A 15,913-nucleotide genomic window follows, 5' to 3' on the forward strand; every position below is an offset into this window, starting at 1 on the left:
TATATCCAACTTTTCTCAAACATTTTCTATTGTCACTAAGGTTTGCACCCTTGTCCAAAACCTATGCATGAGGAAAACCTAGTGAAACATGGAAACAACCTCCAAGCTGTGGGACTTGAATTGTGAGGTTGAGTCTCCGGAGAAGGTCGGCTTCCTCTTACTATCAGGGCGCACCTAACTATTCTTGGAGAGGAAAAGGGAGAAGGAGAGCATGAAAGCAAATCTACCTAATCTAATCTAAAGAGGTGATGCACCAAAATAGAGTGTTCGGACCAAACTCTGCCCATATATGCACTAATGAACCAAAATGAAACTAAGGATACACACATTCAGACTTGTTTTAATCTAATAATCACATGCAGATCAGAAGACCAAGATAAATGACACAAGGAAAGAGAGATTCACTTATATTATCATTCATAGGCCAAGGAGATACAGTCATGCAGATCATAGATCTCTACAAAACACTAGTAAGAGGCAAAGAATTCTTGCACTTTCATACCAATGGTTGAAGGAGATAAGATAGAAAATCATGTAGTTTAGAGGCACATGGGAATTTACACTGAGAATCTGCAGAGCAGTAACAAAGAAAGCTCGACTCTTACAAAATTCACAAAAATTGCCTTTATAGTTCAGGCATAACTGAGATTTTCCCTCCAAAACTATCTTGCAACCACCACCATCAAGGATCTACCAAGAACAATCATGGGGATCAGAAGAAATATGATCTAAGTACAGCTTTAGGTACCACAAAATTTGACTGTTAACTAAAATAGGGCCTTGAGAAGATAGAGGCGGCTCTATAACTATGCTCTGACCAAGTAGATAGATTAGATCGAGGTGGTAGAGTGTCTCTGCATGCTTCACATTCACTTCGGGTGGTTGGAATTGATCATGAAGATCATATTCGTGTAAAACCTTGATTTTTTATCATTTTTTGGTGCATGAACCAATAGAGTTAGGAAGTCAGCCGAACACTGTAAGCGAAACAGGCCACGTGGACCAATCAGTTCATTTCTCCTTGCCACCCACAAGGTCTTCCCGAGGTTGACCAATCTTTCTTTACTAACTGCGCCACCTTGCAACCCTCACCGCGACAGTCACATTAACTGTCGATCGCTAACCGTTACTACCTCCACTAGACCCACTGGGACACGTGTCACTAAGGCGCTATGTCGCTATGTGTATCCTTTGAGTAATTTTTCGATAGCACCATAGCGCCCACTGTGGATCTAACAAAACCCAGCGCCGGAGAAACAAGGAAAAGGAGGACCCACCTGACACGCAGCCAAAAGGCGCTATGTTGCTATGGTAAAACAACATGCAACTTCCCATAGTGAGATAGTGCCAACCGTTGATCATCTGAGATCTGACGATGGAGACTTGTGGGCCCCCGAAAACATTAAAATGCACAGGGAAGAAATATCGTAAGGTTATCATAAAGTATTTCATGCCCTTTTTGAATATTTGAATATTTAAAGCTTGTGAACGTTAATACATCAAATTCAAATGCAGTGATTCTGGCAAGAAGGCAAAAATGACCAACAAATCTGGCGACTCAGAGGGGATGCAAGCCAGCTATGCATAGACCAGTGACCTCATGCATCCATTGGGCTATAGAGTCAAAAAGATGTGGATCCTATGTATACTGTGAAACCCTAACCCTACCTCTGGGAGGAAAACCTTGAAACCCTTGTCTCTGCAACTAGAACCGGAGACCAAAACCTCCTCTACATCCTTCAAAATTTCAAAACTTGTTGTCTCACGGAGACAATCCTGTGCTCATGCACTTCTTGGAAAAGCAAGGAACAAACTAGAAATGAAACTAAGCTAACTATGTACATGGAAATTCAAACCCCTTAGAAACATGGCTTGAGATAGATCCCATTGACTGGGATAGGCAGAATTTCACCACTAGGCCTGCTTGACTGAAAAGCGTCGGCTTGTTTGCAACTGATAATCAGATAGGACCACTCCACAATGCATCAAACTTTGAGTGTCTTCTTGGTTTTTCCCTATATGCATCCCATTTCAGAACCAAATCTCCCTCTTGGAAGATTCTGACCCTAGCCTTCTTGTCAAAACTCTTTTAACTTGCTGCTGGTGTGCCTCTAGGATCTGCATGGCTTTATTTCTCTTCTCTTCCAGCTCCATTAGCTCTGCCATTCTTACTATCATGGCATCATCTTCAATCAACTCCAACTGATGAGCTAGCTCTAGGGATGGGAACTCCAATGAAATTGGAATTCTTGCTTCTCTACCATAAACTAACACAAATGGTGAATTCCCTATTGACCTTTTAGACGTTATTTTGTCAGCCCATAGTGCAGTCTTTAGTTTTTTACGCCAACACCTCTGGTTATCTTCTATTGTCCTTTTCATGATTCTGGTCATGTTCTTGTTGGAGGACTCAGCCAAACCATTACCCTAAGGATAGTAATTTGAGGATGTGCTCAAATAGATATTATGATCCACTACCCATGTACAAATCTGAGCTCCAACAAAAGACTTTGCATTATCTGAAATAATGGTTGAAGGGGCACCAAACCTGGTCACAATTCCATCAAGGAACTCAACAACTAAAGATTCAGTGGCATCCTTCAATGCAATTGCCTCTGTCCATCTGGTGAAGTAATCTGTAGCAGCCAAAATCCATTTGTGACCAAAACTGGAAGGAGGATTGATAGGGCCTATGAAATCCAATCCCCATTGAGCAAAAGGCTAGTCCACCTAAATAGGATGAAGGGGAAGAGCTGCAAGTCTTTGTTTGCCAGAGAAGAAGGCACATTTTTCACACTTCCTTACATACTTATGACAATCATGAAACAGAGATGGCCAATAATAACCAGCCCTCATGATCTTCATTGTAGTTGTCCTTGCTGAGAAATGGCCACCATCAAGACCATCATGAAGTTCTTTGATCATTCTTTCCACCTGGTCTGTATCAAGGCGTCTCAATATGGCTCCATTAAAATCTTTTCTAAAGAGGACACCATCAACTATGACATAAGGAATTGATTGTAATCTATATTGTCTCCTTTTAGCTTTGTCTAACCTTTGAGGGTATCCATTTCCTAGCAAGAAATTCTTCATATCATCCATCCAATTTCTTAGGTCGCTATTTCTTAACTCTTATTGCTCTGTCAGTATCATACTTCCTCATTAGGTTCTTGTGATGATAACATCTATTTACACAACCCCCTCCCTCTTACCAGCTTGGTAATCTAAATGTCAATATCATATTCCATCACTTTAGTAATCCATCCAGCTCTTTTCTCACTAATATCTTTACTCAAAAGGAAATCCTTCACACGGGCATGGGGTACTAACAAATGAATTTTATTATGAGACAGGAGTTGTCTAAATTTCTTTAAAGCTCTGATGACTGCAAGGGCTTGCTTCTCTACATAGTTGTATTTATCTTCATATTCTTTAAGCCCTTCACTAAAGAAAGCTATGGGTTGCTCGTCACCTTTATCATTTCTTTGAGTCAGGACAGCAAAAATGCTTGACTCACCACCTAGGGTATAAAGGATGAAATATTTCTCAAAATTTGGATTCATGAGAGTAGGGGTTGAGGCTATGGCTACCTTGATCTCTTCAAAACTTTCCTTCCCTTCCTTGGTCCATGCAAAGACTGTTGGGTGATGCGACACGCTCCCCTGCCCACAGGTGGTTAATTATGTGGTGTTCCATGTTCACTAACAGTCGTGGCTTTGGGTGCAACGGAAAATGGGCCCTACAATTGGTATCAGAGCCTGGTTTTGGCCTGGTCATGGGTTCAAATCTCCCCGGTGCCTTCCCGACCCACATAAGCACCTGGTATGCACATCGAGGGGGAGATTGTTGGGTGATGCGACGCCCTCCCCTACCCACAGGTGGTTAATTATGTGGTGTTCCATGTTCACTAACAGTCATGACCTTTGGTGCAATGGCAAATGGGCCCTACAATTGGTATTAGAGCCTGGTTTTGGCCTGGTCATGGGTTCAAATCTCCTCGGTGCCTTCCCGACCCACGTAAGCACCTGGTGTGCACGTCGAGGGGGAGATTGTTGGGTGATGCGACGTGCTCCCCTGCCCATAGGTGGTTAATTATGTGGTGTTCCATGTTCACTAACAGTCATGGCTTTTGGTGCAATGGCAAATGGGCCCTACAAAGACCATACCTTTCCTGAGCATAGCTGTAAGAGGTTTCACCATGGTAGCACGATTAGGGATCAATCTTCTCACAAAATTTATCCTACCTAAGAAACTTTGTAGCCCTTTCTTGTGTTTAGGAAGAGGAAGGGCAAGTATTGCTTTTGTTCTCTCTGGATCAATGGTTAAGCCATCTTCATATACAATATGTCCTAATAATTTTCCTTGGTTAGTAGCAAAGACACACTTGCTTGGGTTAAGGGAAACCCCAAACTCTTTGCATCTTAGGAATACCTGTCTTAGATGATCAAAATGATCCTTTGCATTCTTAGAATACACTGTAATATCATCAAGGTAAACTAAGACAAACTTGTCAATCAATCTTTTGAAGGCCATCTCCATCGCCTTCTGAAATGTAGCACCTGCATTGGTTAGCCCAAATGGCATCTTATAACAAGCATAGGTACCCCATTTAGTGGTAAATGTAGTCTTGTATCTATCAGACTCTTTAACCAGCACTTGATTGTAGCCAGAAAATCCATCAAGAAATGAAAATCTCTTTGAACCACTAACCTTGGACAAAATCTGCTCCATAGAAGGGAGAGGATGGTGATCTTTAAGGGAAGCTTGTTTAAGGTCCCTAAATTCCACACACAATCTAATTTCTCCGTTCTTCTTCCTAACAGGGACAAGGTTTGCTACCCATGATGAGTGTTTGATAGGGAAAATTATGTGGGCCTCAATGAATTTGGATAGCTCCTTTCTCATTAAGGGTTCAATTTTAGGATTCATTGGTCTCTATTTTTGTCTTACTAGTTTTACATCATTAATTAAATCTATGGTATGCTGAAACAACCTTGGGTCAAAACCCTTTAAGTCATCATATGTCCAAGAAAATACATCATTAAATTCTTGACATAGATGAATAAAATTTTCTTGTTCAATTTCAAAACATACCTTCCCCATGTTTAAGGACTTTCCATCGGCAATCATGACTAGAGTGTAGTCATTCTCATCAGCAGCTAGGTTCATGGCCCTACCTCTTGCTTGATCATTAGGATTAAAAACACTCTCTAGAGTAATGAGACCTTTAGGAAGCTTGTTGGAGCTAAGGTTAATGATTTGGTCACCATATTGATTCTGCAGTCTTGACTGATTTCTCTCTGAAAATTCTGCTGCATTCTGCAAGAAGCTCACAATTTGCTAATTAGACTCAAACATTTGCCAATGGATATTGTTATCAAGGATAGCAGGCCTTACTACCACTCTGATTTGTTGCTTCTTCTCCTCCTTGAGATTCCCTAGCACATCATAAGATGCACCTATTGTTGCAAGTTTATTAGCATGTCTATTTTCTTTTCTAGGGATGCTTTGAATATTAAATGCATTGAAACCTTCAAACAAATCCCATACCCTATTTTTATAAGACTTGAGCAAACCATTCTTGGTGGTATTCTAATTTCTCACTTGACTAACCACCAACTCACTGTCTCCATACACCCTTAAGGCTTGAATTCCTCTCTTTTGAGCAAGTAGGAGACCTTGAATCAAGGATTCGTACTCGGCCACATTATTAGTGCAACTAAATTGGAGCCTAAAGGAGAAGTAGTATCTTACTTGTGTAGGAGAAATTAACATCACACCAGCCCTTGATCCATTCTTATTCCTTGAGCCATCAAAGTACATACTCCATATCTCAATCATATCTTCTTTAGTACCCACAAGATTGGGAACTAGAGCATCTTTCTCCAATATACAGTATGTACTGAGACCTGTCTCAAGAGTTTCTGATGTAGAATCAAATTGATATGCATCAGCCCATTCATCTAAGATAAAATCAAGTATCTTTGCTAGGGATGTGGTAGGCTCATTCACTATGTCATTCTCATCCATCTCTAGGATAGGGCAATTCATGTTGATGGAATTAGGGGTGTAAGATTCATTATGATGGAGGGCTTGAGGCTCTGCTCTGATTGAAGCATTCACTCCATATCTCATCTTGAAAGACATATATGACCAATCAGAAGATATGAAACCACCTATTTGGGCAGTAAAGTCTCTTGACAAGCAAATGGCAAAATATGACTTGACCTCAGCAATAGAGATATCTTGGGTTACAGTACAACCAGGGCATGCATGTAAATCCATCTCCACATTCCTAAGGATCCCTACAGTCTTGAAAATACTACCATCCAATTGTAATACATCCCTAACAATGGGCTCATATTTCATTCCCAAAGCATCAGCAACACACCTAGGCATCACTGAACTGCTAGCCCCTGAATCAATCATGCAATTATGGACTAGTTTGCCCCCTATAATTAGAGAAACATAGAATGGAGGAGGTCTAACCTTTTTACTTTTTTCTACCTCCCTTGATGGTTGTACTAGGCTTGTGGCACTTTCCATGCTGAGTGTCTGATCCTTTGGTTCAATTCTTTCCAATTCTTGCTGCAACAACCTGTTTTGCATGGGTATAGTAGCAACATCATCCCACATGGATATATTCACATTTGTCTTCTTCATTTTCTCTACCACACTGAATGGCATAGCAGGTGTTTTGGTAGAAGCTTTGGGAGTTGCAATTGTATGAGGTTGAGATGGAATAACCTGAGGATCACCTGTATCTTTTCTGCCATGATTTTGGCTTTGTTGCTGAAAGGTACTTGATTGATTATTTGTTGCTTGCTCATGAGATATTGCATTTGAAGTTGAGGTCTGCTTAGGAGGAGGAGGGACAATATCTTCCATAGCTCTTCTTTTTCTTCTAGTGTTATGAGCAATGGAATCCTAGTTTACATTATAATGCTCCTCCATTTGATGATTCATAAAAGAGCAATCACCCTGTCTTTGCATATCTGAGGCATCTTTAAATTGGTCCTCCTTGTATGATTGTTTTACTGTAGGTTCTTGGACTGTCAAAGCCATAAAAGATTTAGCCTTCTGACACATACAATAGGCATAGGAGTAGTTACAAGAGAGACAAAAATCTTGATCTTGAGCCATATTGTTTTGAGGGACTATGGCCCTACTTTGGTTTACATTTGAGGTTAAAGCATGGCCACCCTGCCTGCTCTGATCAAAAGAATTGTTCCAATGATTAGGATTTGGAGGCCTACCATTGCATGGAGTTTGATATTGCAATTGATGAGGCTTACTACCTTGAGCTTGCTGTCTTTCTAAAGTCACCACCTTGTTGCTTACTTTCTGCATCATAGAGGAGTTATCCTCCAGCCTCTTCCCATAGTCTTGCAATCTTTTCTCTAGGTTCTTTTCTCTTTTATCCATGTTCTACATCAGGGATTGCATCATCTCTTTGATTTCATCTATCCCATTTGAAGATGTGGAAGCTTGAGGGCCTGGGACAAGGGATTGTGATGTAGAAGTTGTGGGAAGAGGAGCCATTGTTGGTTGATGATTTGGAACATCAAGAAAGAAAGGCATAGGAGGCCTTGGAGCTAGTTTACCTCCTTGTATTAGGATGTTCTCTGATTTTATTGCTATGTCATAAGCATTAGGCAAGGTATCTCCTCCCATAGTTTGGATTGTAGTGGCAATATCACTGTTAAAAGCTCTAAGGTAATGCAAGAAGGCATTGCCAGGGGTAGGCTTCATTGAAGTAGGTATTCTATCCCATGTCTTTTGAAATCTATAATTAAAATCAATCATAGATTCATGGGGGGCTCTTTTTATAGTAGTCAACTGCTGTAAAAGTGACAAATAGTCACTTTTATCCTCAAAATTTTTGCACAATCCTACTCCTAATCCATCCCAATCTATTATAGAACCATGAGCTAAACCTCTATACCATTGTAGTGCTCTTCCTTTCAAGGATGAGGCTAGGAGCCTAACTGCAACATCATCCTTTGTAATACCATGGATATTGCAGACATTTGTAACCTCTTGAATGTGTTCTTAGTGAGAGATAGAAGTTTCATCAGTAAACTCTAGTATACTTTTGAGGGCAGCTACTGGTATGTCATGTCTTTGGGCTAATAAGAGAGGGCTCCCACCATTAAAGGTAGCAAAAGTATGAGCTCTAGGCAACGCCATATAGACAAGTGACCTATTGATATGTATTGATGGCAATCTAGGTTGAGATCTAATAGCAGCAGGAGTAGAGATAGATCTTGTAGGTGTATTTGTTACTATTGCACTCCTAACTGGTGATAAAGATATTCTAGTTTTCCTTCTTCTAGGGTTTGAAAATGAAAGCTCTTGATACTAAAACTTACCTCTAGAAGATGCCCTTGTTTCAGCTCTGGGCATGAATCACTGCAACTTGGGTCTAGAACCAAATGTGTATTTGAAGCTCAAAGTCACCAAGTACTTTGAAGAATGAGCCTCTTGAAGGCTTAAACATCGAAGCTAGTACTATCTCCTCGGTAATGATCTTGAAATCTTCCCTTTTGACACCAATAGGCTTGAAATTTTTTGAAAAGTTGTCCCACCGGGCGTGCCAAAAACTGTTGTCACTGAGGTTTGCACCCTTGTCCAAAGCCTATGCATGAGGGCAACCTAGTGAAACATGGAAACAACCTCCAAGCTGTGGGACTTGAACTATGAGGTTGAGTCTCCAGAGAAGGCTGGCTTCCTCTTACTATCAGGGTGCACCTAACTATTCTTGGAGAGGAAAAGGGAGAAGGAGAGCATGAAAGAAAATCTACCTAATCTAATCTAAGGAGGTGATGCACCAAAATAGAGTGTTCGGACCAAACTTTGCCCATACATGCACTATTGAACCAGAATGAAACTAAGGATATACACATTCAAAATTTTTTTAATCTAATAATCACATGCATATCAGAAGACCAAGATAAATGACACAAGGAAAGAGAGATTCACTTATATTATCATTCATAGGCCAAGGAGATACAGTCATGCAGATCATAGATCTCTACAAAACACCAGTAAGAGGCAAAGAATTCTTGCACTTTCATACCAATGGCTGAAGGAGAGAAGATAGAAAATCATGTAGTTCAGAGGCATAGGGGAATTTACACTGAGAATCTATAGAGCAGTAACAAAGAAAGGTCGACCCTTACAAAATTCACAAAAATTGCCTTTATAGTTCAGGCATAACTGAGATTTTCCCTCCAAAACTATCCTGCAACCACCGCCATCAAGGCTCTGCCAAGAACAATCATGGAGATCTAAAGAAATCAGATCTAATTATAGCTTTAGGTACCACGAAATCTGACTGTTAACTAAAATAGGGCCTTGAGAAGATAGAGGCAGTGCTATAACTGTGCTTTGACCAAGTAGATAGATTAGATCGGGGTGGTAGAGTGTCTCTGCATGCTTCACATTCACTTTGGGTGGTTGGAATTGATCATGAAGATCAAATTCGTGTAAAACCTCAATTTTTTAAATCATTTTTTGGTGCATGAACCAACAGAGTCAACGAGTCAGCCAAACACTGTAAGCGAAATAGGCCACGTGGACCAATCAATTCATTTCTCCTTGCCACCCACAAGGTCTTCCCGAGGTTGACCAATCTTTCTTTACTAACTATGCCACCTTGCAACCCTGACCACGATAGTCACATTAACTGTCGGCCGCTAATCGTTACTGCCTCCACTAGACCCACTGGGACACGTGTCATTGAGGCACTATGTCGCTATGTATATCCTTCGAGTAATTTCCCATAGTGAGATAACACCCACCGTGGATCTAGACTGATCTGATGATTGTGAAGACTCGTCGTATTACTACGCTATCTCCTTAAAAAATTTGAGCCCACAAAACACTTGGCACGTCCTGGCATCCTCATCTTGGCGAGACCTAGCCCCACTAATCCACATGGCATAATGGCGCTATGTCGCTATGGGTAATATCCTCACAGCTTTCCATAGCGAGATAGTGCTTACCGTTGATTTCCTTAGATCTATGGTGGTCAACAAAATTGTACAATTGCACACCGAGTTGGCTAAATGGACCAATGAAATATCACCACTGTACTATGACCCACCTGACAACTACCACCGAGGACGAGCCGTAATATTACTTTGGAGAAGGGCGAGCCCATTACGTCATCTGTGCCACGCGTCGTCGAGGCACTATGTTGCTATGGATAATATCCTCGCAGCTTTCCATAGTGAGATAGCACCCACCGTTGATTTTCTGTGATCTGGCGACGAGCAAGATGAATCTGACCTATTAGTATACCAACCAATAAGAACTGGCCACGTGCCAACCTGTCTAACAAGTCCTCGTTTGTGGTCTGCTAAGTGAAGCAGGACCCACATTCTACACAGTCATACCTTAGCCAATGAAAAAGATTGATCAACTACCAATGTGTGCCAAATTTCATCACTGATATCCGACGAGGCATACTTGGGACCCACCTTCCTTCTGATGTTGTTGTAGTATCACTTTTCATCTAGGCGCTATGTCGCTAACGGTGAGGAACACATATTTTTCGATAGCGCCATAGCGCCCATCGTGGATCTAGCAAAACTCGACGTCGAAGAAATAAGGAAAAGGAGGACCCACCTAACACACAACCAAAAGGCACTATGTTGCTATGGTAAAACAACGTGCAACTTCCCATAGTGAGATAGCACCAACCGTTGATCATCTGAGATCTGACGATGGGGACTTGTGGGCCCGCGAAAACATTAAAATGCACAAGGAAGAAATATCGTAAGGTTATCATAAAGTATTTTGTGCCCTTTTTTAATATTTGAATATTTAAAGCTTGTGAACGTTAATACGTCAAATTCAAATGCTGTGATTCTGGCGGGAAGGCAAAAATGACCAACATTTTCCAAACAACATTCAAAACTAATTACATATTTTAACACCCATTTGTCTTCTCCATAGTATATCCAAGACTCACTATCAGTTGTTTTGGACCAACTTGGTAAACTAATCAACTATGACTATTTCAAGGGCTAGTTTACCCCACTTGTAGAAGGAAACCCCAATCAATATTCATCACCAAATCCTATAACTTGGTATATAATTTTTATTTTTTTCCAAATAGAGAAATATGCACTCAATTCGACTATATAGGCCTTCTACATATAAAAACCCCAAATTATCCTCAAAACCCTCATAAAACTAAGACCTCTTCAAAACTCAATTAAATCTCACTTCCAAATCATGAAACATACCATTTCAGCATGTAGCCAATATTGTAACATAATCCAACACAAAACCAATGTCTTATTCAATCCAAACTCTAACTATTATACATTACGCACAAAATTCCTTAAGATCTTATACTGTCTTCTTTGGTGTACACCCTCAAAACCCAATTTCATGTTAGTACAACATAATATTACATATCATAGACTCATTCTATGAGAATCTATGCATACATTCATAGAATGACCCTTGGGTTCATGAAAACTTCAAACAGGGCAAAGAAACTCTATTAATGTGGGCCTATCAGCACCTATTTTTGAACTGTGCATAATTATGTTCTTGTAATGCTTTAAAATTTGTGTCAAGACCTTCAAATATCAATCCACAATCATCTAAAATAAATATCTAATTCAAAGGAATCCAAACAAAGTGAAATTTTATGAGAAACATTAACTTTTATTGTATTTTATCACCACAAGTTGTACTTATCAGGCTTCTCTATCATACTACTTTCTCCTTATCCTTGACCAAGCTACATATGATGTATTTCAACTAACTTAATTGATCCAAGTTAGTTCCAAATGATTACAACTCCATTTAGGGCTTTAAACATGTTTTCTCTCTAAAAATAACTAGTTTATATTTGAATTTTCAAACATTAAACTCTATTAGATAAACACCTAAAGACATTGGACTTTGGTACTAATCACCTAATGATCTTATTACATTTTTCAAATGCCTAAATCCCTAATTGGCCCTTATTGGTAAAAATTTCCTTGCTTACATGAATTTGGTCATAAGGTCCTTATTTTTGACCCTCGGGACTTTGAATTGTTACATCATTGAAATTATTGTGGAAGACCGTTATTGGTCTCAAGATGTCCAAATTTAAATTTTTTAGTCCCTTTTAGCATTCATCCTGCCTTAGACCCCTCCATGATCTTCTTTTCTTATCAGGTGTTCCTGCACCATACTCCCCGAGAAGGAAAAAGTTATTATCCCATAATAACATAGGAATAGTATTCATGCCTCTCATCCTTCTAGATGGCCTTTTATTCTGCATGTCTTTATTCCACATCTATTGTAATAACAACTCATTAAGATTTGACCTTCCACCTGTAAATAACTCATACTTATGGTTAGCTTTTAAAAACATTCTCTCATGTTGTCCAACATGATGGTTCATATTGCTCTATTGTAGCAACCTAGTCCTTGCATTCATCTTCTCCCCTTGCCTATCTACCACCTTCCCAATCATAGAAACTCTACCATCCCTAACTTTTGCAACCAAAGGGCACATTATGGTCCCAACTATCACACCATTTTCAGATCTATCATAGGACTGTGTAGTCCTCTTTGTCTCATCACTCTCATCCATTCTTACATCATATTCGTGTGTTTTATTTTCAGCCTACAACTTCAAACCTTTTTTTCTTCCAAAATAAATAGTCAAGTGCTCATTCATCCTATCATCTCCACGAGGTTCCAAGACACACCTCTCATTACCTTTATGTACTACATAGGAATTTGTTAACCCATTATATAATGTCCTCCTCAAATCCTTCCATAGTCTACCCAATATGACGTGGCAACAAATTACTAGAATCACATCACATAGAATCCTATCATTATATTCCCCTATTTTCCCTCTTATGATAATGGTTTTCTCCTCACTCACACATGTGGCTTGATAAGGACTTCCCTAGTGGCAACTTTTTCAATCCTAATTTATCTAGCATTTCACAAGATACCAAATTATCATAGGACCCAGAGTCTATGATTACCTTTGATCCTGCATTGTGTCCTAAAAATGGTTGCCCTTTGTAGTGCTTCCCCTCTTCTAAACATTAAAATCCCCCTCTACTTTTGGATTTTCATTATTTGATATAGCTACCTCATTTTCTTGTTTTTTCTTCTTACACCAACATGACTATTATTTCTACCCTTCTGTTCCCTATTCATTCAATGTACGTTTTTATGAAGTTTGCCCTTCTTCATTGCATGTTAAGCATTTACCAATGAACATTACTATTCCTCCAATTGATTTGCCTCCTCTATATCCTCAGTCGTGGTCTATTATAGGATCTTTACCTCTTTTCTCTTGGTCTTCATTCAAAGTTGCTACTCCTTCCTCTCCCTCTACTATTGTCACCACTTTTTCTTTCTTGTCTTCTCCTTATACTTTCGTTGACTGTGACTACTAATTTATAACATTCTTCAAAAATATCAAGTGTATTAAAGTTGATTTCACATTGTATCTTAAATCTTAGCCCACATAGATATCTTGTCACCTTATCCTCTTCATTATCGTCCTATGTCAGCCTTATGTCAAGCTTGTAAAATTATTTTGTATAATTTTGGACATCCACGTCCCTTTGTCTCAAACCCTACATCTTCTTATATAATTACACCTTTTAATCTATAGGAAGAAACTTCTATTAGGATTTAACCATAGACAGAAATAAAAATTACATGCAAATATAAACAATATCAGAAAATAATAGATCACACAGAAAAGAACACAAGACACCAAGATTTAATGTGGTTCACCCAATCCCTGGGCTATGTCCACCAAACAACAAGTCCAATATTATTATGATCCAGTGATTACAACCTAATTACAATCTGTAATCCCTTACAACTCAATACCACTACAAGAACCAATTTTTGCATCACACCTTATGAAATAATCCCTAACCCTAAGCCCTTTTATACAAGTATTTTTTTCGCTTTAGGGTTAAAATTAGTTACAACATGTTGGCCATAAAATGCCAATAAAATAGCCCCAAAATTTTTTTTCTCACCGACGAATTATGGAGTATGTATAGTACTTCCCTGATTACTCACCATACAATCTAACAACTTCTCCCTCATCTATCCATCACCCTTTTTCATGAATTAATCTTGGGCATCTTTCTTTTCCATCTCTCTACCTACAAGCAATCCCACAAAAGTAATGTATGTGTAGTGCCTACCCCTAGTTAACTTTTTTGATTTTATTGTCGAACTCTTTTAGGCCAGTTTATGTTTATGCTTGTTGATTAGTAGCATTATTTTCTAGATTATTGGAAAAAAATTTCATACTTAGTTGATTATATGATGAGACTACTTTGGTACTAATTACTTCATGTATGCATGATTATACTTTGATGATGATGATTTACAGTGATTTTAGTTATTTGATGATGTTAGTTAGATGGATTACTTATACATGTTTTCTATGGATACTTATCCCATACTTAGATGTGTATGGTGTGCGTCTATGTTTTCTTTATGTATGACATTTTTGATGTGGTTAAGGAAGGGAGTCATAGTCACCTGCTAGTTTGGATCTACATGATGCACCAATTCCTTCCATTGCCTATTTAGTTTAGAATATATGTGTTCGTACATGTGTGGATTTTATACAGATTATGTAGGTATTAGGTATCGACTTCCTTGAATTGCCAAGATGAGAGTACCCTATTGCAATATCTCAATGGTAAGAGAGGGGAGATAAATTCTTGAATCCAAATCCTAACCTTAAAACCAATTGTCGTAGAAAATTAGGACAAGTTTCTGAGATGATTACCCTTCCGAATTTGTCATAGGACGTAAATTCGTGATTATAACCCTTAAGTTTGATTTTGTATGTTATATTTTATGATGAGTTTTCATATTTCGTCTTGTAGGTCTTTGGTGATTTTTTTGTTAATTAAGTCAAATTAAAACATTAATTAATGATTTAATTTAATGGAAAATTATTAAGATAATTTTAATATTTAATTATATTTTATTAATTGGGAAATTAATTAAATAAAAAAAATTAAATTTAAAGAGAAAATTATAGTGTTATTTGTGAGCATAATAATAATAATATTAATTTAATAATAATATATTTAGAAGATAATTTTTAAATAAATACTAAATATTATTATTAATTAATAAATATATTATCAAAAAAAGCTTCAAAAATTAATTAAAGAGTGAAAGAGAAATTAATTTATTAAAGATAATTTAAATTGCAAAAAGTGTGCATGAATATTCAAAAAGTAAATAAAGAGTTAAAACATTAGGATCAACGAGTCCCCTCACGTGATCGCACAATCAGTGCCTCGAATTTAGGGGAGAACTCCATATCAGAGATTGAGAGTTCATTTCCCAGGGATGGGAATTTTTGGAGAGGGATTTATAGAGAGAAGGTTTTGAGAGAAAAGAGAATTCTCTCACAATCTTTGGGTGGTTGCATATTAGCATCAAAATCAGGTTGAATCTTGTGCTTTGTTCGCATAATGAATTATGTTATTCGATATTCCTATCTACATTGTGTTTGTTAAATTTTTTTTTCCAAATTTTGTTTGTGATGAATCTTTCAATCTTTCATTGTGAATCTATTGGTAATCAAATCAAAATTCTATCGGTATATGGGGATTGAAAAGAAATTAGAAAACCCTCATTCTATAAATTAAATAGTTGATATTTTAATTAGAAAGGGTTTTGGGAAGAAATTGAATTGTTAGAATGCAAAATTTGATTAGTTTGTCATATTTTCCCTATCAAAATATTGTTAGAACTTTTATAATAAAAAATATATATTAATTTTTTTTAATTTTAGGGGATTGTTTTAAAAACATTTTTTATTAAAATAAAATTAAAATAAATAAAATTTTGGTGGGCGGGGCCACCAACCCCTGACCCAACATCC

Source organism: Cupressus sempervirens, chromosome 10 (assembly GCF_028749045.1).
Source record: "Cupressus sempervirens isolate cs-2001-9-10 chromosome 10, ASM2874904v1, whole genome shotgun sequence".
Classification (NCBI taxonomy): Eukaryota; Viridiplantae; Streptophyta; class Pinopsida; order Cupressales; family Cupressaceae; genus Cupressus; species Cupressus sempervirens.